The sequence below is a fragment of the Erithacus rubecula genome (assembly GCF_903797595.1).
Source record: "Erithacus rubecula genome assembly, chromosome: 5".
NCBI lineage: Eukaryota > Metazoa > Chordata > Aves > Passeriformes > Muscicapidae > Erithacus > Erithacus rubecula.
The window spans coordinates 25,022,152-25,045,437 of NC_136687.1; the positions used below are offsets into that span (position 1 = coordinate 25,022,152).

The following is a 23,286-nucleotide window of genomic DNA, read 5'->3' on the forward strand; positions in this document are numbered from 1 at the left end:
CTTCGAACTATCTTCTCTAGATCCATCATAGACAGCAAAGGCAGGACCATGCATGCCATTTCTTTTCTAGGACTCATGAAAGTCACTTGAGTGAAATTAAAGATCACTGTAGTCTTCAGGAGTCAGTATTCAATTAAAACTATAAAATAACTGAAAAGGCAGAGTGACAAAAGATACAGCACCTGTGACTTCACCAGCACCACTTCTGCCCACTGCCCACCCACTAGAGCCACATTCAGTTCATTAAAAAAAAAAATCTGCCTTTTAATCATAATCTAATGAGCTTGGCCTACTTTCAGTTACTATTATCTCTTCCTTCATAGTGAAGGCTAACTGATGACTTTCATGAAAGTGTCTTGTAGGACAAACTCACAGAAATAGCTGCAGAAACCCTTAGGGATAGAAAGCTCTTCGTAATATATGGCATGCACAAAAGGCAATGCATAATACATACAGTACACAATGCTAGTGAGTTAAGTGTCAAGAAAAGAAGTAGTACACTGAGCAGAAGACTTGGAAGAGAAATGATTATGGAAGCAGCTCCTGAGACAGAAAGATGATATAAGGAGATGTCATAGAGCTCTCTGTATCAGCCTCAGAGCAGCAGTTTAATTTCTATCATGGTACTGACTTTTGATGAAACAATTGAATTAAAATCTTTTTTTAGCATTAGATTATGGTTTATCATCGTTTACCTCATGCTGCTTCTGACAACTTTTATCTGAAAGAGGGGAAGAATACCCAAACTAAACTCTGTCATATTGATGCAACTGTGTAAAGGTTATCTATATGCTTTAAGTCTTGGATAGGAATGGCTTTAACAGAAGTTATTTCTGAAATTTATGCAAGCAAAATGAGGCATCTCAGAAGAAAATAGTCTTATGGAAGAGAAGTTTGGTCAACTACCTCAAAAGACCAATGAAAAGCTGTTTGAGGCACCCATTGCATGGCAAGACTGCAACAATAATTATGTAAAGAAAGGATGATCTCTCCTGCCTCCACTGCAGCAGGTATTTTTCTATTTCTTTCCAAAATTTCTCACTGCCCCAGAACTCTAAACCATGGCAGGACACTCACCTTTAGATTTCATGGGAAGCAAAAACACAAAGGCCTTTCCCTCTTGCTACTCACCTAAAATTCTCTGACACAGTGTTTTGGAAATCCACCCTTGATATCTCCCTCTTGCAGTAAAGACACATTTGCTCATTCAACCTATGAATGTTTGACAAAATAGTTTTAAAATAGTCTAAAAACCCAACACAAAGAAGTGGCTTTGGGCTGTTTGCTGTTCTCAGAAGACAGTCTCTGCTTTACAACAATCTCACAAAGATTCAGAATATGAGGAGAGATATTCCTACTCCTAATTTTATTTCATTTGCCTGTGTTTTTCCTATGTCACCAAAGTTTCAGTGGCTGATAATAGAACACCAGCCTTATGAATGGGTTCTCAAATACAAATGTGTTTTTTTTATTTCATAGGTTCTATGAAGATCAGTATGAAGATCAGAAGTGGCTCTGCCCAAAGATTCCTAGCTATTTGGATTCAATCACTGCCTGGCACCCATCTGCAGTTTGCTGCTACAGCCTTCCCTTTCTGTGTAAATCCTCACTTGCTGCTGCTGGCTGCACTGCAGACACACAGTCAACAGCTTCATTCCAACAGCAATGAACAGAAGACAGCTACTTTGAAAGTAGAGAGGACTGTCACAGTTTAAGATGTGGCTTATTGAAGAAGACAAGTTGTCATGATACAAAGCACAAAGCATATCTTTCTAGCTCTGCCAGAAATAGTTAAAGAAGAACCAGAGCTCTTCAAGTATGATCACTGAAGCTATTTCTTAAATAATTGTGGCAGGCATAAATGAACACAAATCAAGCCCTCTCTTCAGATTAACACAGTGTCCTTGAAGAAGAAAAAAAAAGTCCCAAGACCTCAAACTTGTAATAAAATTTGCAACAGAATCTCTTCACTTTCATTGTTTTGCTTGTGCTGACACTGCTGTGATAACAGAAAACAGAAGAGACGAGTGTCTAAGTGGAATCATATTTATAGTGTCTAAGCTACATTTTTCCATATGGTTGGATTTGGCTTTCAGAAAAGAGAGTAACATAAAACAGCTACATGCCAGTAGTAATTAGCTCTCTCATTGTGAGTATGAATCACAATGCCTGATTTGCAGCTGGAAGAGTGGGATACCTGATTAACATAGCCAGTCAGAAAGTGAACTCAACACTGTCTGCAGGCCAAGGTGAACTACAGATTTATGTTCCTTCTCAGTCGTGCTGGACAGTGAGTACATTCGTGCAGCCGTATGATACTGAAACTATTTGAAGGCCAAACCCCAGAGAGATAAACAGACATGAATAATGGGTGTTATACAGGTCATGCCATTAAAGTAGTGTCACTAGGTGCATACAGGAAACTGAGAAAATAGTTTCTTCTGTTTGCACGCCCTCTTTTATGAAGCAGATATCTAGTCTGAAATTCGGGCTGTATGAGCTAAATGCTGGGTGATATGAGAGCAGTGGTGGCTGCTGAAATTTCACCCAGGGCTGCAATTCTGGCTGGTATCAACACTAGCAGCCACAGGGCACCCTGTTCCACACTTGAGACAGACTGCACTCCAGGCTTCAGGAGCAACACACCCCAAGAGCCTTAGCAAGGAGATTCAGAACCCTGTGGCTGCCTTAACTTGGTCTTACTATTTGTAAAAACAACCTTCAGTTAAACTCAAGGCCAATGGAAACAAATCTACATCATTTGAAATTCAAATTAAAACAGTTTGAAAAGAGAGTTCTCCTTGCAGCATCCCTGACTTGCACAGCAAAGGAGGAATTGAAACCAAGATTGACCTCAAGGATTTCAATAACCCATGCTGACATAGGGAAAAAATGTAAAGTCGAAACATAAGCAAGGACAACTGCATGGATTTTTTTTCACCTCTCTTCTAGTGATCTAAATTAATCAATTTCACAGGTAAAAAATATATGCATATGTTTGCCCATGGCAGGGGGACTGGAACTGGATGATCTTTACTTCCAACACAAATAATTCTATGATTCTGTGATTTATAATGCATGTGTTCTTAAAAATGCCTTGCCTTCTGTATCACTTCACAATCTCTGCCTGGGCATGGGAAAAAAGTGAATCTGAAGAGTCACAGTGGTTGTGACCCAGGCCTGACACAAATAAACAGAGCAGGAACTCTCCCTTGCCCAGTTCCAGTAGTGTTCTCTCAACCTTACTTCCAGCATTCATATTTTTGAACTGTTTTGATTTAGTGCAGAAGCAGTGGACATACTGTCAGAATGCAATTAAGAATAATGTAAACAAAGCACTTATGGTTGCCCATCATAAGAAAATAATGCATAACGGGCTGTCATTGCTGTTCCAAAGCTAAACTCTGATTAGGGTAGACTGTGTTTCAGCTATGGTCTCGCTGCAAGCAGCCTCATCCCTCTGTAATTTGGTCTTGACACAAGCTGGGGTCCAAAGCATCAGTAGCGTGTGTCATACCCCTGTTACACAAACTCCTTGTAAACTCTAGCACCCATAAACTAATTCAGTGGAAGGGGTGATAGAGAAATCAAAGCTGATCAACAAGGAGTATCCTAGATAACCTAGTGCTGATAACCTTGCTTGTGAGACCCTGGTGAGAGGTTCCTGCTGTGCCTGGGAAGAAAGGAGAGATGGGATTTAATTGGAGAGGTTGACTCACAAGAAGGTGTTGACAATTCCTGCCTCATAGGAACCATTCACGCCATGTGTACATTAGCAGTGACAGTAGACCAAACATAACCCAAACACCAACCACATGGATTTCAGGCTAAACACCTAAACTCTAAAGTTTTCTGAAACTCCATCACAAGGGAGTGAAGTGACTTGATTCGTTCTTAGACAAGGCTAACATCAACTCTTCTGATCTCACTTTTGCCAACAGTGCACCAAGAAACGGAGTCAAATATAAAAAAGAAGCAAGGCACCTGGAACTCCCAAGGAACCAAGGCACCAAGGAATTCCCACTATATCCCATGTTACACATAAAAGCTAAAATGCAGCAAATACATGATCTCCCATCCAGTCCAACTGTCCTGGTGCTTAAGAGGTCAGAGACATCAATATCATGTGCAGTGTGCCCTGCTGCTCTTTTAACCTGATGACATCCTTGCTCAGAAAACTAACTTCTGTGAATCCTGGTCCTGTGCACAAAATTTCTCTTTTTTTTATGCTGTATAGGGAAATCAATCCTGGAACAGAGCACTTCACAGAAATTATTTTTCCCTGGTAATTCTGAGTTCCCACAAGGATTAATTATTGTGTGAATGTTGCATATGGGAAAAAGCTTCATAAGTACCTGATTTTTTTTTAAATGTGTGTATCTTTTCTGCTTTTTATAAAGAACTGACTCATGTCAAGAATAATCCTGAAGCTACTGAAATCACCAGCGATGGCTGGGAAAGTCCTGCCTACATTAAACCTTAGTCAATATTGATAAAGAAGGGAATGAGCCATATAAAAAGCAAAGCTTAAACTTCTGGATTACTGTTTCCAGTGAACATTTGCTGAAAGACAGGCTGCAAAACCCATATCTAAGCAGGCAGCTAGAAACAGGCTGATCTGCACCTGTACTTGAATTTCATAATGCCAGCAATATTTCCAGGTGCTTGCCACTGCTGTTCTGTGCACTCTGTACCCTGGCACTGATGCACTTGGGTATCTTCTCCCTGATGATCTCTCAGTGTCAGAGACTTGCCATCTTGTTTGGGGGGAAAAAATGCATATTTTTCACTAAAGTGGGAAATTGTCCAAACTACTACTGCTCTTTCACTTCAATAATCCTGTAAACAAAAGCCTTTTAAAGGCAGCTTCCTGACACCTGGGGCATCAGGGCTGGCTGGGAGGGCAGCATGGGCCTGTGGCATGATCCCTGCTGCCTCTGGAGGGCTGAGGATCAGCAATTCCTTCCTACAGTTCCATAAACACTGCTCTTCTCAGTGTCAGCACAGAGATAGCTGTGATAGAAGCTAAGATGAGGCAAATGGCTTCTCTGTCTAGCTGTCAGAGGGATTTTCTCATGTTATTTGCTCTCTATTGTCAGCCAGAAGCCCTTGCTAGAGTAAAAGCATGTAATAGATTTAATGGTTCTGTATTTCTGCATTACTAGTCTCTAAATATTTATAAAGGTCTTCATAACATTTATTGTTTTAAGCTGAAGTTATTTAGCTTAAATTGCTTTCCCACAAGATAGGAAAACTTCTCACGTATTTATCTGTTTCAGTTTAATTTCTGCATATTCCTGATATGGTTTCCTAAGGGTTTCTTCCACACTTTTTGTAGTAATGAAGACATCACAATTCAAGAAATTCTGAAAAACTACCTTACTAGCAAAGCTTAAAACTGTGATTTGTCCTATCTGTAAAGATCTGACCCCAGGGAAGCACTGTCATTTTCACAATGCTTTTGCACTAAGGTGCTGTCAAACAAAATATATTTGTGCAGACTTGGTGTCAGACATAAACTGAACAAGCATTCAATGAAAACCAAATCCTATTTCATATTTGACTGCTCATACTGAAAAAAATGAGAGAATCTCCATATTTCCTACTAGTTTTCAGGAGAGTTGACAGAACTTGGAACACATTTTTAATCTTAAATATAATGTAGAGCTTCAATTTCATCAGCATGCTAGCAAAGTATCATCTAACATGAGGTTGTCTTTAAGATTTTTTTTTCCCCTTCTCTTTAAAAGTCAGAAAGTTGTATTTCAACCACCATCTTGGGCTTCTATTATGAAATCTTTTAAAAGGCCCATTAGCATCTCTCATGGGAGCAGGAAATTGGAAGAAATCGGAAATCACTATTAGTTGCCTGCAATTGCAGACAAAAATTATTGTGCAATGATCCCAGTTATTGTTGGGACTAAATACAAATTGTAGGTCCAGATCATGTTCTCTTTCTCTCCTGACACTTCTTTCAGGTCATTGTTTTGTCACTGATGATTTTGAAAGTACAACTGTACTGATTTTTGTTCAAGGTGGGATTATCATTTCACCTTCTAGTATTAAAGCAATCCAACAAATTTCAGCTGTTTTATATATAGGAGAACAGAGTTGTAAATTGCTAGAGAGAGCTGAACTAGGCAAATTGGCACCTAAGTTGGAAAATCAACTTTCTTTACAGGTTAGCACACCTTGTTTTTGCTTAACATAACTGCTTATTTGAGAAGCCAATATTCACAATTGACTTTGTGAATGTTGCTTTTGCTTCACCTTCTATGCTCCTTTCCCCTGTGTTCATGTCACTAATGCTCTGAGAACACACAAAGGCATCAACAGACTGTTCCCACTGTTCACATAAGGCATAGCCTTGAGTTGCTTCTAGAGCCTGCACCTTCTCCAATACTGTCTTTAAATGTAATGCTTGTAAAGCACAAGTAGATCTAGAGCTACAAAACTGAGGAGTTAAGCAGGGTGGAAGTCTGCAGCCAGTCTATTATCTACTATTTTCTCCTAGATTACAAACAAACAAATTTCCCTATGTTACTCCTAAACAAACTTTTGCCATCACAGAGAAGATACTGGCCAGATGTACAGTACCAGAGTGATCTTGTGTGATACAAAACAACAGCAGTATTTATTTATACTGAACTTAATTAAAGACTTAAGTTCCCAAAGAGTGATCTACATATCTCATGCAATCTACTAACATCAGCTGACACAAGCAAGGAAAACAGACGTAGCACACTATCTCTAATTCCTGGTAGGTGCTCAGGTACTGACACAGCAAGGAACCTATGAGTACTTGGTTAGGAGATTCAGAGCAAAATAAGAGAGAAAAACAAGACACATGGGACTAGCAGTTTTGAGCTGGTGAGAGCCCATAAACCTTGCTGATGGCTTGAAATACTTACAGTGTTCAACAAATAATACATGATTTAAACCCACTAATCCTGTCCAAGTGCTGTATTAAAGTACTGAAGTACTAAAAACTCCTCTGTACTTCAGCAGAAGTGGAGCTTGATGAAAACTTTACCAAGAGCTTTCATCACCTTTCAGAATTGTATCATTGCCTATAAAACATACTTAAAAGGTTCAGCTTTTACCACTTAAAGAAGAGTCAAACTTGAACATTTTTCCAAAAGAAAATGAGAAAGCACAAATTAGGGAGTTTTCTTCATGGAAAATGTAGGTACTTAGTGAGATTTGTACATTCTTTTATCTACAGAAGTTGTGCATGAGGGAGCAATCACAAGTAATGTGCATCAGTTGGGTGTTTAGAAACTAGCTGAGCAGCTCTGAGCTTCACATCTGCTTTTCAAGTCCATCCAAGACCACTCAAAGAGCTAGCACTCAGCCAGCAATCTTGACCATTGATTTTGCCTCACACTGATAAAATAATGATATGGTAATAAACCTTTTTACATTAGGAATTGAGATCGTATATAATGAAGCTCGCTAAAAATATTCCTCATTTTGATCATTAACTAAAAATGAGCCTAAGGAAAACACAGCATATATACACAAAGGCTCCAAAATTGCTGCTCAAATCAGGTTATCTGTGACAAAAATAATGAGTGCAAAGACAAAGAAATTCTTGAGGCATTGCAATACTCTCTCTTATAGTACCACACAATCCAATACACTACATTTTTCAAATTATGCAGGCACACATATAATTAATGTTAAGAATAAGCATTCAATCTGTTGATTCATATGCTTTTCATGTTTATTGTTCAGTCTTTTGATCACTGGATTATATTCAACAGGTATAACTAGTCTCCTGGAACTTAATATCTCAGCGTTGTCCTCCCTTCTTACTATCCCCACCTATGCTATAAAAACTGTGTGATGCAGTGAGAAAAATATGTTTGCAATGGGACAAGTGGGGTTGGCTTTTAACAAGACTGACAGGACCAACTTAACCCGAATTCTTGCAGCTACAGACAGAAAATCCGACAGACAGAAACTTTGTATTTACACCTACTTAGCACGAATTTTTTTTAAAAATAAAATTAATTGCAATATCTGCTATGTCACAGACTCAGCAAGCCAGCACTACTGAGAGCAGGTGTGAGGCTTCTGTTGGCAAAAAGAAGTAACATATGCCCATAAGTGTCTAGATATAATGAAAAGGGAACACTGTGTTCAGTTTCAAGATGTTTTCAACCCAATGCTTGGGTTTACTACTGTGCTCTCCACTGGCATTTGAAATTATAGGAAATAATGGAGCTACATCCAGCAAATACCAAGAGCTGTCTTTATACCATCTTATTCACAGAACATGTTGTGAACATCTATCCACAGGTCTATCTAGCTCTGGTGGTACTTGTCTTTGACTGTTGTGACCTGAAAGTCACATAAGATCCCTTTTAGGTCAGCATGGATATCTAAATTATATTGCTGACACATCTTGGTACATATCACACTTTAAACACATATTTGCTTCCTCATAGGGAAGGTCACAAAAAGGGAGGTCTCAGCACACCCCAGCAGTTGAAAAACCACAGAGATCCCTGTTAGATGTCTGAGTCTTAAGCAAACATCTCTGGCAGTACAACAAAGTAGTTTCTTAAAATGTCACAAATCTTTCCAATATTCTTATCAAATCTGATGTATAATATTCAACAAGGACCCCAAAACAGCCCTATAAGCAAACTTGATTGCAGACTTCTCTTCTGCATATATGTTTAGAAGAGGGTGGATTAGAGAGACATCACAAGCCATTTTTCAGAACAAATCCCCCCAGACCCATTGGGCGTGCAAAAATCCTCACTGCTTGTGTTTTATGGGTTCCACCCAGTTGAATATGAGATATTTCAGTGAGATATTTCACCCATCCATTAAAATAAACACACATTGTAAAAATATTTAAGGGCTACAGAAAGTCCAAATCCAACCACAGCACAAGTATGGCTGGAATGTTGTTTATAGTCTCCTGAAAGCTCACATAGTAGGAAATGCTCACTTATGCTGTAAAAACTGTGAAAGTTTCTCTTCTTTTTTGGAACACTTTTGTAACAGAACTATCAGAAATACTTTTGACTTAAATTCCTTTACCCAAATCTGAAAAAAGTCCCATCCACTCACCCTTCTCCCCACATAGGCACCTATAAGCCTACAGTGCTGTGTTCAATATCATGGAAAGAAGTGGAGTGTCTTCCCTCCTGCTGTATGCAGACCACTGTCAGGTCTTGCTTGGCAGGGGAGGCTGAAGGAGCTCACACTCTCACACCTCAGCTTTCAGGAGTGCTTTAACCAATAAAGCTCTGGTTGGGATAAGGCTGATTTCTGCTCCTCCTGCTGAAACTTATTCAGAGAGGTGAACTAAGCAAGAGGGAGAGCAGTGCTACATCCAAATGACAAACTGGTACATAGGGAGAGAGAAACTGAGTTTGCTGTGGCTTTTCAGTTGGATTTGAGAGAGGTTCACAGGAAAGGCACTCTCCTTAGTTCAGCCATAATCTTGGGGAAAGTCTGGCAATACCATCAAGGCATACAAGCCCACCTTCAGTCTGAAGCTGAAGAATTGGCATTGGAGGCTCCAGATGGAGGCTGAGAACTTCTCTGGAAAACTGTGTATTATTTTCTTAGATCACCAGGATATAACTGGTGAATCAAGGAATAAAACAAAAAATGAGAATGCAAGCAAGAATTCAACCTTGAAAGCCCTTAAGGATGAAAGATGCTGTCAGAAGTGAGTACCATATTACCAATGACACAAAATGCATATCTGTGACAAAAAAAAAAACCAACCCATAAAATCATAGAAGAGCCTAGGCTGGAAAGGACCCCAACAGAGCATGTTGTCCAACCTTTCATGGAAGAGGAAGCCTAGATGAGATTATCTAGCATCCTCTTAAAAACTTTAAGTGATAAAACTCTTATCTGAAGTGATTAACTTTAAGCATCTTGAAAAATTAAGTGATGGGAACTCTACTGTATCCCTGGGGATGTTGTTCCAGTGAACAATTGTAGTCACTGTGAAAAAAAGTAGGAGGAGAAAGCAAGTTTTGCTCTGTACCTTCCTTCAAACCATCCTCAGGCTGTTGCTCCTTCACATTACTTAGCTTACAGATGTTACATGTTTCTTTAGGTTTTCTTAGTCACTTCTATTCTGTCAGATTTCATGCTATTTTTGCATTGTATAAATAAGACAATGGTTTAGGTTAGAATAAACCTAAAAGACCATCTAGTCCTAACCCTACCTTCCATGGACAGGGACACCTTTCACTAGACCAGGTTGCTCAAGGCATTATACATCTAACCTGTCCTTGAACACTGCTGGCATCCACAACCTCCTTGGGCAAGCTATTCCAGTATCTCACTGTTCTCACAGTGAAGAATTTCTTCCTTATATCTAACTTAAGCTTTCCTTCTTCCAATTTGTACCCATTACTCCTTGTCCTAACACTAGAGTGTGTGGCAGAGTCCCTCTCTGGCTTCTCTGTGAGCCCCATTCATGAATGTTTTCTCTCTGCTTTTTTTTCTTTAATTATTCCATTTTCAGAAAAGCCCTTCAGGATAAGAGGCAGTCATTTCATCCTGTCTTGTTAGAAAACACGTTAACTTTTGTATTCATCCAACTGAAATACTGGAAACAGTTTTAAAAAATTACAAAATTAGGCAGCTGCAGTTTCCGTTTTACAATACTGCAGCCTTGGACATTTCAATGTTTAAGCTCTAATGACTGGTCTTGCTTTCAATTTTAAAATATAAACATCACGTGTACAGCTGGGTACCTAGAGCATGGTGGGAAAACCTGAGCAGCAGGTTTGGAGTACTGAACCTTGAGCATGAGCTGCAATTATATTTCCCTGGGTAGCATAGGACAGTGGCCTTGCTCTTGCTGTCCTAGGAGAAGGAACATCCTGCCTGACCTTATTGCTCCCACAAAATGGGTTGGGGCTGCTGTGTGACAGCCTGTCCTGAAATGAATCCAAACCATGAATTCTCTGTGACAGTTTGTGGCATCTGGGTGACTCAGCCTCTGTGCCTGAGGCTGTTCCAGCCCAGGCTGTGATTTTGTTAACGTCACAATTTAAGTAGACTTGGGTCTTGTTAGCAGTAATAATGGACTCCCAGAAGGAAAACCAAGGTGGCATTGGAAATGATGTCATTTCATTATCAGCCCTGAGATGGAAATAATTGCATCTGTCTTCTTCAAACTGAGATAACCCTGGTCCTTCAGAAGGCAGCTGGCAATCTAACTTCCAGCAGCATGCTCATGCCATGCCTCATCATCTGCTAATTTTCATATCAAAGGCATCACTCAAGGTGACCCAAACCATCATCAAAAGACAGGATCTCCAGCTGGACATGTATCCTAGTGTCCAGTGGACAGCACCATGCTGGGGGCATTGGACATGTTTGTAGCCCTGAGACATACATAAAACATATCCTCCTTGCTTCGTGTAAATACAACCACAGCACACTGTTAATGCAGATGGCTTGACAAACACAGAATAGAGAACAGTCTTACAGATACAAAGAGAAATTTCCCAATGGTTACTAAATATCCATCTCACCCTGACTGACATGGACACTGAGGATTAAAAAATGTGGATAGACAGACTAAACAAAATTTGTAGTGGATTTAAATATTTATATTAGAAATTGATACATGGGTTTTGTAGTAATTTTTCACAATGTCTTAGACCAGTGGTTGGCAGTTTACCTATCTTCAGCTTCTGAGGAACTTCCTTAACTGCCCTAAGCAAGTTTGCTTCTTGAAGGGCCAAGCCAGATATTCAGCACTGTGAGCTTATAAGATTGCAATACAGAGAGAAAAGGAGGAAAAAAAAAAGGTAAATAAATACCTAACAGTTAGGGATTGTAAACAGAACAGCTTCAAGGCAAATTATTTTGTTTTTCTTTAAAAGCTAATTGAAGATGCTACAGCACCATGTTGCAGAGTTTTCTGAGTACTTGGGTACTGGCATTAAGATGACCTTCCAAAATGGAGCACAGAGTACTCTGTAAGGGTTAACCACATTCAGTTTACAGAGGTGGTGCTGCTTCCTAGGGGTTGTCTGCAACAGGGAAGTACATGATTACTGTGGTGCTTGTGGAATGATACCTCAGGCATGCTATGTATACTATATGTGTAGACACACACATCTGAGAACAGCTTCCCTAGAGACATCCCCATTCCAGAGTGAGAGTATTCACCAGAGAAGCTGTCTTAGAATAAGAACAGTATTGTCCCTTCACATCCAACTTTATTATGAATTGACTTCCCTGTGCGTTCAAACCACCGTTCTAGGATAATTCCTGCCCTTTCTTCATCACCCTTTCTTCTGGGCACCAAATGCCTCATTGTTCAATGTTTCTCTTTGAGAGAAACATTTGAGGGGTTTACCCCTCAGCATGCCACATCTTAATATGTGGCATAGTTACTAAGTTTGCTTTGTTTAATATGTAATAAAAGGTCTTTCTTGCTTATAATGGGTTTTCATTCACTGTCTTCCACTACACAGGGTTTGGGTCTTTAAACTACCATAGCACAAAAAGCAGGAAGAGTTAAAGCATCATCACAAGGCCCTAACTGTAGGAGCAGCACTTTTATTCCCTTAACATCTCTAGCAAAAAGGAGAGAGGGGAATAAAAGTAGCATCTATTTACCTTCTGAAAGCACAAAAGAGTTCAGGACTTCAAACATCATGTGTTACTAAATATGTCACTGTATCCATGTGTTGCAAAAGATGCAGAATCATGAGTCACCTGGACTTCTGTGCCCAGCCTTGGACCTGACAACTCATCAACGGCTGGCAAGGGTAAGGATCATTTCTCTGCAATGTGACATTTTTAGAAGACCTGGAAGAAGCACTGTTTGCAAAGCAGCCAGAAGGGAGGGGAGGATAACATCAGCAACTGCTTCCCTGGCACAGGGGACCGTAAGCAGCGCAGCTGCTCTTTTTGGAAATGTCAGAGAGTGAGAAAAAGGTGCCGAGGGAGTTGTCATCGTCAGAAAGCACAATAGGTGGTTCCAGAATAATGCTCCACATGCTCATAAGCTTTTCTTGAAAACATTACTCAGGAAGGCCCAGGCCTGACTAATTTTCCAAACAGCAAACACTACTTTAAAAACAGACATGTACATTATAAAATTATTTAGCATCCAGTTTCTTTTTTTCTCTGACAAAGGAGAGGATAGTTGTGACTCAATGTAGATGCTGCAGCTGAGATAACCCTCTATGAGCCCTCTCCTGCCCAGTCACAGCCACATCTAGAGAAGGAGGATTTCAAGTAATACCTGTAACTCTACCTCTCTTTCTGTATCTACCCTCTTGGGCCAGTTGTTCCAGAGAAAACAGCAAAACTCTGTTTGTTCCTGGGTTCTGCAGGAAGTCCCACACCTTCAGAGGCAAAACACCATCTCAAGGTTGTTTTGAAGTACTGGCAGGCAGTGTATGCCCGTGCAGCAAGCCAAAGCAAGTCTCAGATGGACATGTACTGTCTCCTGTCCTCTATTTTGTCCACAGCCTGCCCAGGAAGGAGGATGGGGACAGACAGAGGAAGATGTGTTACATGGTACTACACCCTGCTCTCAGGCACTGCCAGGAGATTTTTTTCATGACAAAAATATCACACAGAAGATTTTGAATGAAGAAACCGTAAGCCCAGATTTTCCCTTCAGTCAACAGAAAAAACCCACCAAGCCTGAGCCCTCTGTTTCCCTATGCCTGGCACACTGAAATGAAATGGATACATCAAACTGATTCCTACTTCATCCTCATCACTGGGTCAATGAGAGGTGGTGAGAGGGGACCAGGATGAATCCTTAGCCTACAGCTATGCTGCACAGCTTCTTGAGTAATTTGCAAGACAGGCTGTAAGTCTGTTCACCCCTAAAACTCTTGAAGTTTTCTGTGGTGGCATGCATAGGCCTTACAAGGACTTACAAGCTTCAGAGGTGGAGACAAACAGGGACCTTTCCACACCCTGGCCCTTCAGAAGCACATCTGACTATTCAGCAATGGGTCACTGTTTTATCACAAGTCCTGCTACTCTCCTGAAGACATGCTTCTCCAAAGGGACTTTCTGGTCAGTGTTAAAGTCATGGAATTTGTGTTTGCCAATGCAGGGAGATAAATAAGAAAAAAAAAAAAGTATGAGAAAAGTCACTATTTTTAAAGATTTGTTGTCATACAACTACTATTGTCACAAGGGACAGAAGAAGTGCAGTCTGAGGTTTAACAAAGCTCCCACACAGGGGTGTGTATATTTTGAGGGAGGGAGAGGCTGTCACAAAGACTGCAGAAGCTGGAGTCCATGACATTTTATTTATATTGTTTCAACTCATTCCCCCACACGCCCTCAAGGGATGCTCTGTTTTTTAAAATTGCTGTTTCTGCTAAAGACTGCATGGTGTGATTAGTGTGGTTAGACACTCCTTTCCCAAAAATATTGTTTTGGATCTCTACTATTCTCTCTGTCCTATAGGTGTGAAAAGCAGTTTTCCCATGTATGTAAAACCTTGTTTTCTGCCAAATTAATTCAAATTAAATTAATTTGTTGAAGTCAACAGAGTAATGCCTGTATAGATCTAAGTTAAGTGAGGTAAAAATCAAACATGTTGATATGGCTGTTTTCATAACTTCTTCCATAGTGTTCTCTGTCTGGGTACTGGAATAGCAGACAGAACAACTAGAGCAAGGTTTTGGAACTAAACAAATCAACTAAGCAAGAGAAATTGAATTACACAGGGAGAGAACTTATGACTCTTTTTTTTTTTTTTTTTTTTTTTTTTTTTTTTTTTTTTTTTTTTTTTTTTGCTTGTTTTATTCTCACCATTTGTAGTGGGTTTCATAGGACAGTTTACAAGTCTTTTAAGAATTTCAGTCCAGATGGTAATTTAACTAGTCAGAGGATCAGTTGATAAAACTCTGATTAGATGTCAGCTCTTCAACTGAGCTATTTCCATGGCCTGCCTTAACCTATGTTTAGTCTAACAGATAAATGTTTAGAATTCACCAAGACTGCTGAAGTGAAAGTAGTACACAGGGAGTCTTAGCAAATCTGGTTAACCCATAAAGATTTCCTTGCTTTTAGCCATCAGTTCCACATGTTTTGCTGAAGTTAAGTTTTACAATTCACAATACATTACTCATACATTAATTCTTAAATTTAGAGTGCAATCAGTTCAGAGTTTTGCAGTTCTGCAACAGTGCAAGGTAATAGAGAGCACATGGTTTGGTGTCTTCAACACCATTGGAGTCAACCACAAAGGTCCTTGACAGACCAATTCAGCCAGTTTCTCTCTTTTCTGCTTCCTCTCCTCCAACAAAATAAGACATTTAAGTGAATTGTCCTTTCACTGACTATTTCATTCTTACACAGATGAGAGAAGGACGCAGACAGGGTCTTGCCTCTACTGCAACAATGAGGACACAGTTGGGCAGCCTTAGCAGAAGTGTCTATCATGGATTGATTGAACTTACCAACTTCAAGTGGTTTTGAAATTTCAGTTGGTGATCTCTATTTGAAATTCAACCCAAGAGTACCTAATATTTTTAAATCAGTTCAGTTCTCCTTTACCAGACAGAGGAAACATGTTGCTGTCATGCTGTTCAGTGCTCAAAGCCACACTTCCCTGGTAGCCTTGATCCTTTGGTATGGCTGAACCTAGTGAGGCAGAAGTGTGGGACAGGCAGGTAAGAGAACAGGTGTAAAGAAAACAGGAATTGAGAAGGAGCAAGAGAAAGATAAAGATTTAGTGTAGCCAGGAGCAGCCACATGGAAAATGGCTAAAGAAACCAAAACACAGTCTGATACTGGTGATGACAAAGACTAAACGAGTTTTACAAGTCTTGTCAAGAGAACCCACAGAAGAACTTATTTAAAGACTCAAACCTGCATCTTTTCTTAAAAAAAAAAACTAGGGCAGAAGCAGCCAATTCGTACTTGGCAGGTAACGTCAGACAGTTTACATAACACTGCAAAAAGATAAGCACCTATTTAAGAGCAAACTGTTATTTTTACCCAACATGCAAACAAATCAAACACTTTCAATGTAGGCTAAACCCTTTGTACTGTCAGCTGTCAGTTCTCTTGGCGTTGTAAAGCACCACAGGGTACAAAACCACGATGGAATTTTTTGTGTTGGTTGTCAACCTCTGTTTGCTGGAGATTTGAATAACAGTGGAGACATAGCATAGAAGATCTGAGCAACAATTAGCAGCCCTTAACAGAAAGCAAATCTGTGAAATGCATTTTCTTTCTAAGAAAGAGGCTGTTAACCTCTCTGCAAATACTGAGTTAGCAAAAATATGAAGAATGTAACTTAGCATCTGCTGGTGAGAAGATGTGAGAAGAGGAGAGGACAGGAGAGGACAGGATGGGACATTTTATTGTGAGGTAAATGGAACAGGAGCAAATGTTTGAGTTTTTTTTTAATATCTGGATTACAGTTCACCAGCTCCAGAAGGGGGTTACTCGGTCTTGGCCTCCTCTCATGAATTTGTTTTGCTCATTTGGGTCACTTCACTATTATTCAAGCCTAGATTATATAAAAAGGCAGATCTGCAAAGCTGCATTTGTTTGCTTTCTCAGCTCAACATATTAAGTGCAAGTTTATATGTATACAATATATCTTATTAGATGCTGTGTCCTGTTTTGGTCTCTTCCCTTCTAATTTATTTTGAATTCAAAAACCATAATTGTAAGTGCCTTCAAACCTACAGATACTTAGGCTACTGGGGAAAGAGCAGAAAAAAGTGAAATGCAGCAACCATTACTGTCCAACTTCATTACACTCATGCCTTGAAAGAATAAAACAAAAATGTACTGGAATTTAATCTCCTCTGAGGGAAGAAACTGAAAACAGCATGTTTGCTAGAAACTGCACACATTCAATCCACTAAAATTCAAGATATTAAAAATTTAAATGCCATCTAAAAACAGACAGTGAGAAAATTTACAGACCACCAAGGCACCAAGGTAGGTACATTTGTTTGGCCATATCCTTGACCCATGACAGCACAACACAGGCAGAAAGCAGATGTTGAGAACACAGCATGTTCCCAGCACTGGGGGCTGTGTAGGATGTGCAAGATTCTGCCAATCTAATGGCAGGATCCACGCTGCTGTAGGGGGGCACAAGGATGGCATGGGTAGCAGTAGATACCACTGGGCTTCCACAGCAGAACCTTCTCAGCATAGTTAAGCTGACTTATTAATATTATTAGCATCAATATTTCCATCTCAGTCTGGGTTGCAGCAAAGGAGCAGCAGCTGACACTTTCAATTCTGCATCCCTTCAACAGATCCCAATGACAACCTTAGGCAGAGCAACACACAGCAGCACAAAAACAAAAAAAGAAACACCAGTATACACACACCACGTTTGAAAAAGAATCTTATTCATCCTTTCTCCAGCAGTGCCATCTTCCTGCTGTAAAAACAAACCAGGTAGTAATGCCTGAAGGAGAGATGTGCCAATTGTTTAAATCAGAACCAGGGGTGACGCTCCTTTGGGAGCTGACAAGGGCAAGCCACAACAAAACTCCTGGGATTTCTGCTCCCACTGCAAAACCTGCCTGGCAAAGAGCTGAGTTGCAACATGTGCTTTTCATACAGAGCACTTATTTCTGACTGTAATTTAGTCTCTTGGCAGGAGATGTTCATACATATCAAGCGAAACAGCCTTGCTCATCCATATCAACCTACACATCCTCATATTATAGCAACAGCACAGCACACTCTCTGCTTCCAGTGGTCTCTCATAGATCACAGAACAGATTTGGTTAATCATGCCTATCTCCTCTCCATAAGAGCTTGCTCCACAAGGGGTGTTTTCTGACCTTTCATACTGTTGAATTATAAAATCTGTAAGTGAAGAGGTCTCTGCAGATGTTTCTATGGCACCCTCCCACTACTCCTTTTACATAGGAAGGAAAGTTAAATCACCAGTACTAACTGGATGTTAAAAATAATATATAACAGTAACGCTTATCACATATGGGAGGAGAAAGAAAATACCTGAAATATACTTTCAAAATGTCTGGTTTTAATAAAGCACAAAAAACCCAGGCCATAAGTCTACTAATATTATCCATTCATTAAGTTCTGTAGAGGAGAATGGAGAATACAACTCTTGGAGCAGATTTCCCTTGCCTTCTATTGAAGTGGCAGCTAAATTATTGAAATTCTACATTAAAAATATATTGCACATTGTCTAGTGAATGATGGGACTGCAATGCGTAATATAGAGAGTGTAAGCTTCACAACACGTGCACATGAAATGACTTGCTGATCTAAAATGCTTCCTGCCAACATGATTTCAAGAGAGCTGAGGAGAGAAAAACAAGATACAAAGTAATGCACTAATGATTGAATTTTGTACCTGAAGTTTATAGCTCTAAAGGCATTTTATTCACTAATTTTGCATTATCAGGTAAATATATCCATTGAGTTAGTAGAAGAGCAAATAAAAATTAAGATGGCTCCAGCAATTGCAAATATCTTGTCTTAGCCTGCTTCATACCATGTATCACAGCAGTGTTATGGAGCAAGACAGCTTTGAAAAAGAGGAGTCAGTGCTGATTTCTTGCTCATCTCCCAGGTATCCTCTACACTCAGCCCAGTGCATGGACAAAAAGAGAGAATGGGAAGAAATACAGCCAATGGCAATGTGTCATTGTTACAAATCTGCTTGTCTGCCTGCACTGCTGAGGAGAACAAGACTTTATCAATAAAATTTGAGGATGCTGCCAGCAGAAATCCAACCAAAATGACAAAGAAACTTCCTGAATATATGACTTTACTTGCCCATTGTTACAGTCAGCCTACTTTCTTTCATATGGGGAGAAAATATTGCAGAACATGTAAAATTATGGATGATTTACAGACTTTTTTCTTTGTGCAAAAGTTGCACATCTGTTGAAATCTCCAGCCGTTTCACTGGGCTGCTGATGAACTTGACTTGCTCGCTCTCCAAAATCTGTGGTCAATCAATACATTAAATGAATGGATAAAGCATGTTCTAGGGAGAGCCCAAGAATTCAGTGGTGAAATGCAGTCTTTACCAGCTGTAACTTGGCTGAGGCTAAGGGATTCCTTCAGCTTTTTAAAATGTTACAAATTAGTTCATTTTCTTTATCCCCAAACGGAATTCAGATCCAAACCAGGAATTATTTGGTGGTAGTGGGGGCTAATCCTGACATGTGATGTGTCACTGACTAACAAACACTTCCAATGAGGAACCAGCTCAACATAGAGGGACCAGCCTGGACCCTCCTTTTGAAACTGGAAGTCCCAGACAGTCACCTACATGCTGCCACACAGGCTGTTATAAGTCCAACATTGCCGGTGATGTTACTACAAAACCTCTGGGTCTGTGCCCTGTTCTTGTTGGCATCCTTGTGCACCCAGTTACTGCATGGCTCAGGGAGGTAGCTCAGACATGCTGTCACATGCCAAGATGCAGAAAATCAGTTCTAGTTCCTGAACAATAGCTCTTATTATGGAGAAGGTCATGAAATACGGTTGGCTACTCTGTGAACTGGGGACCTTGAAGGCAGATTCCCCCAAAAGGTCAAGAGTGTTAAAGATATCCAAGAAGACCCCCAGACCTACGAGTCTGCTTCCCTACAGTGTAACAAGCTGCATTGTGGCTGATCTCAGTACCAGTATTCAGAGCAGGATTTAATCTATGACAGGCATAAGAGCTCTGCAAGAGCAGTGCTTATCCTCACGTTGCAGGACAGTCCAGTTCTGGCAGATTTGTCAGAGAAATAGCTCAAGGAAAAATATCCTTGTCATTCTGCCAGTGCCAGTGTTAAACTAGGTTAATTGTCAGAGAGATGCGGAGGTCGGCCAAACTTGCAGCATACGGCCTGTGTGGCTGAATGTCAGACAAGAAACCAGAGTCTGCTGCTTGTGAGTAATCACCAGCCTCCTACAACTCCCAGCACCTCATTCCTTCCTCCTATCCCACCAGACCTTCAGTGCTTTGCCCTCTTTGGTCCCCCTTCCAAAGTGGATTGCCTGTTGTGGGGGAGCCTCCAAGTGGGGTAAAGGTTTGACCTCTCCATGCTCCTGCTACATGGGCCAGGCATGTAAGTGCCCATCATTTGAGCAACTTACAGAAAAATCAAACATAATTAAGACATAAGTCATTCATGAAAAGAAACCTTTCTGCCAGCCATAATCGTTGCATTGCCTTTCCATCTTGGCAGGGTTTTAGTGGTTTTTTGGCTGGCTCAGTTTTTACCTTTGGCAACAAAATGTGTTTGTTGAGATTGACACTGGCCAATGTCAGCCTTTTCCAAAGGTGTGAGAAGCCTTGAGAAAACAGTCCAGAGGAATAAAAGGTCCAATTCTGATCTTAAGTGTTTGTAGGTAGATGTGAATGGAATAAAGGTAACTTTCTTGCATGCATAGTAGGAAATGAAGAAAGATCTTTCTCAGCCTATAACTACAATGCCAATTTTCCTTACACACAAAATTCCCAGGCAGAACCAGCAAGTTCTTAATGCTCTTATGGGATTTTTGGTTTCTGGAGCTGTCCTTGACAAATTTATTTCTGGACCTAGAATCACAGCGCTGGGGAAAAAATTGCTAACCAGTAACACTTAATCATACCACAAAAACTCAGCACTCTCTAACCTGTGTAGAGAAGCCAGGAGGAATGTGCTGGTGAGAAAAAGTACCATTTCTGTGAGAGGGTGGCAGAAGGTACAACAGAAACCCAGACCCCACTGTGATGCTAAAGGACTGCAAGGAATCTTTGGTCAAAGAGTGACCAGACCCAGACATTTACAGCCAATTAAATGAAAACTTTCTGTTACACTCCTACACTGACATAAAACACTTTTGAACGCAACACAATATATTTTAAAAGTTCAGTTTGGGCACTTCAATACTAAGAGTTTAGATTACATCTCTCTTTGTATTTTTAGCAATAATACAGCATAACTGCAATTCACCTACATGAGATTCTACTTGTGGGTTTTCTGGCCTTATTTGTACTAACACTTCAAGCTTTCCTGTGCAAATCCAAAGGCTGGAAATACATGGACCACTACAGAGGCAGTACCAGAGCATGAAAGAGGAGGGGAATGAACAAAGGTAAGTACCAGCGGTATGAAGCAGAGGACAGAAGTAGAAGGGCACTGGAGAGAGCTGGTGGAGAAGGGTCAGACTAACTGCAGTGAGGGACTAGGCTGAGAAGGGGACACTAGTAGGTTTTTGCAGGAGATTCTAGGGGAGAGCTCAGAATTCTGAAGGAAAATCAACTCTATGTTTAGCCCCTTTGTGAAGCTGTAGCATAGGGGTGAGGCTAACAGTACCCCTTGACACACTTATGCCTTCTGTTTTAATTCACCTCAGTTCTGCTTTCTAAGAGACATCCCATTCTAACATTCTGGAAAAGACGCTCTGATTTTTATCTCATTGTGCTTTGTTCTGTCAATTTAATGTAGATATCCCAAACATTTCATTTATATTTTCATTCAAGGATATTTCCATTCAAGCCTTGCTTACCAGCATTTTCAGCTTTAAACAACCTCACAGTTTAGCTTTGACACAGATTTCCATAAACACAGCTTTGCACAGAGTAAGGAGGTCAACACGTGGCTTTTGCAATGGACTAACACATGAGCCCAAAAGGTGCTCCAGGCTTATCAATTTTGACATGAATATTGCATGTCCTGTGCTCCCCAGCCCCTGTGTGGCCAATTTCACATGGATAGACCCGAAGCCAGAAACAAGTTTCCCCACTGAGTTGAACAGAAATTAAAATTGGCTGCACAGTTAAGTTCAGCCAGGGGGGCTGGTTCAGTAAGGGAGCTGGGAGAGTGCACCTCATTGTTTTTACCATTAAAAAGATATGTGCAATGGCACTAGAGGACAGCAGGCACCTGCATCTCTTCTTTTTAAATTGAATAAACAGAGAAACTAAATTTTGCTGGTTATTCCAGCCCAAAGTGCTGATTTGAAATTTAAGAGAGTAGCTATCATATAAAAGTTATTTGGGGAAACTCAATCCAGTTAATTTGGTTAGGCTCCTTTGGCTGTTTCATGCAAAACTCAAGAAGGGTAAGAAAAGAAAATGTACTTTTTTTCCACACAGGTTGTGTATTTCCACCTAACAAACAAAAGATTTTAAAAAAACTTGAATCAGATTAGTGGGGCAGATCTAGATGATGTATTACCAGCAGGGACTAAGGCCAGGAGCTGTTTAATCCTTTAGGGAAAGAGTGCCAGCAAGGGTGGCTGCCAAGGACTCCCTGGTGCTGACCTGTGCTGAGCACACGCAATGCCCAGCACCATCCCGGGCGCTCGCACAGTCAGCATGGCTACGTGCTCAACTGGGATAAGGTTGAAAACCACCCCACACATGTGATTGATGTCCTTAGGGAGACAAGATCAGCTTATTTACTGCCTAGTCTTGCAATCTCCTTTTACTCAATTTTATTTCCAAGTGACTCTTTGAGCTAAAGGTGAAGAAAATCCTGCTATTGAGAAATACCCTTCTGCACAGCTCGTCCTACAAAGTGAGAGGGATAGCAATGGTGTGACCAGTGCCACCAGGTCATCACACTCAGGAAAGCCTCCCAAGAGTGACCAAAGGCTGCCTCTCCATCCACATACTATGTTTTTAACTGGAGGGAATAATATACCTCAACCCAAAAGAATGTTTGGGCAAGTATTTCCTCTCTGAAGATATGTCAAGCAAGAAAGAAAGAGAGCAGAAGCCTTTCAAAGTCTTTACAGGTATATAAAGAAGGAGGCATGGACCCTGAGGTAGGGCTTCCTCGACATCCATGTAGACCCTTACAATGGCAAGAGACATTGGGCAGGTGTGGCTATATCCCACCATCTCCCAGAGATCCCTCAAGACAGATCTCACAGGTTTCTCTTGTTCTTCTGCCAGATGTTTCCATGGGCTCTCCTCAAGAGGGACAACCCTGGCTTACCACATGCTGCTTTACACAATTTGGCAAAGAGCAAGGAGAGAAGCAACATTTGTGTCAAGATATTTGCTGAGGGAAGGACAACAGACAATAGCCAGGGAAGTGGTTTTAGTGCAGGTGACAACATCAGGAGACAGATATTTGCTTCCTGGGAATACCTGTAATTATCAGACTGCTAATAGAAAACTAAAAATAATGACACCCAATATCGATCCCATAAAGTACCACTACAACACTTCCACACACCTCTCTTTCCTTGTGTGGCACCCAGCTGAAGTGCAAAGGTCTGGCACAGCCTATCTCAACTTCATTTCTCCACTCCAAATCTCCTAAAATCTCTTTATTTCTTAGCTGGATCTCAGGGCCTCTC

General features: G+C 40.5%; 1 protein-coding gene across 4 annotated transcripts in view; it reads right to left on the reverse strand.

Annotated features, from left to right (window-relative positions):
* Positions 1-23,286, reverse strand: part of LNX1 (ligand of numb-protein X 1) — a 107,100-nt gene that overhangs the window by 34,822 nt on the left and 48,992 nt on the right. The gene's annotated exons all lie outside the window — the stretch shown is intronic.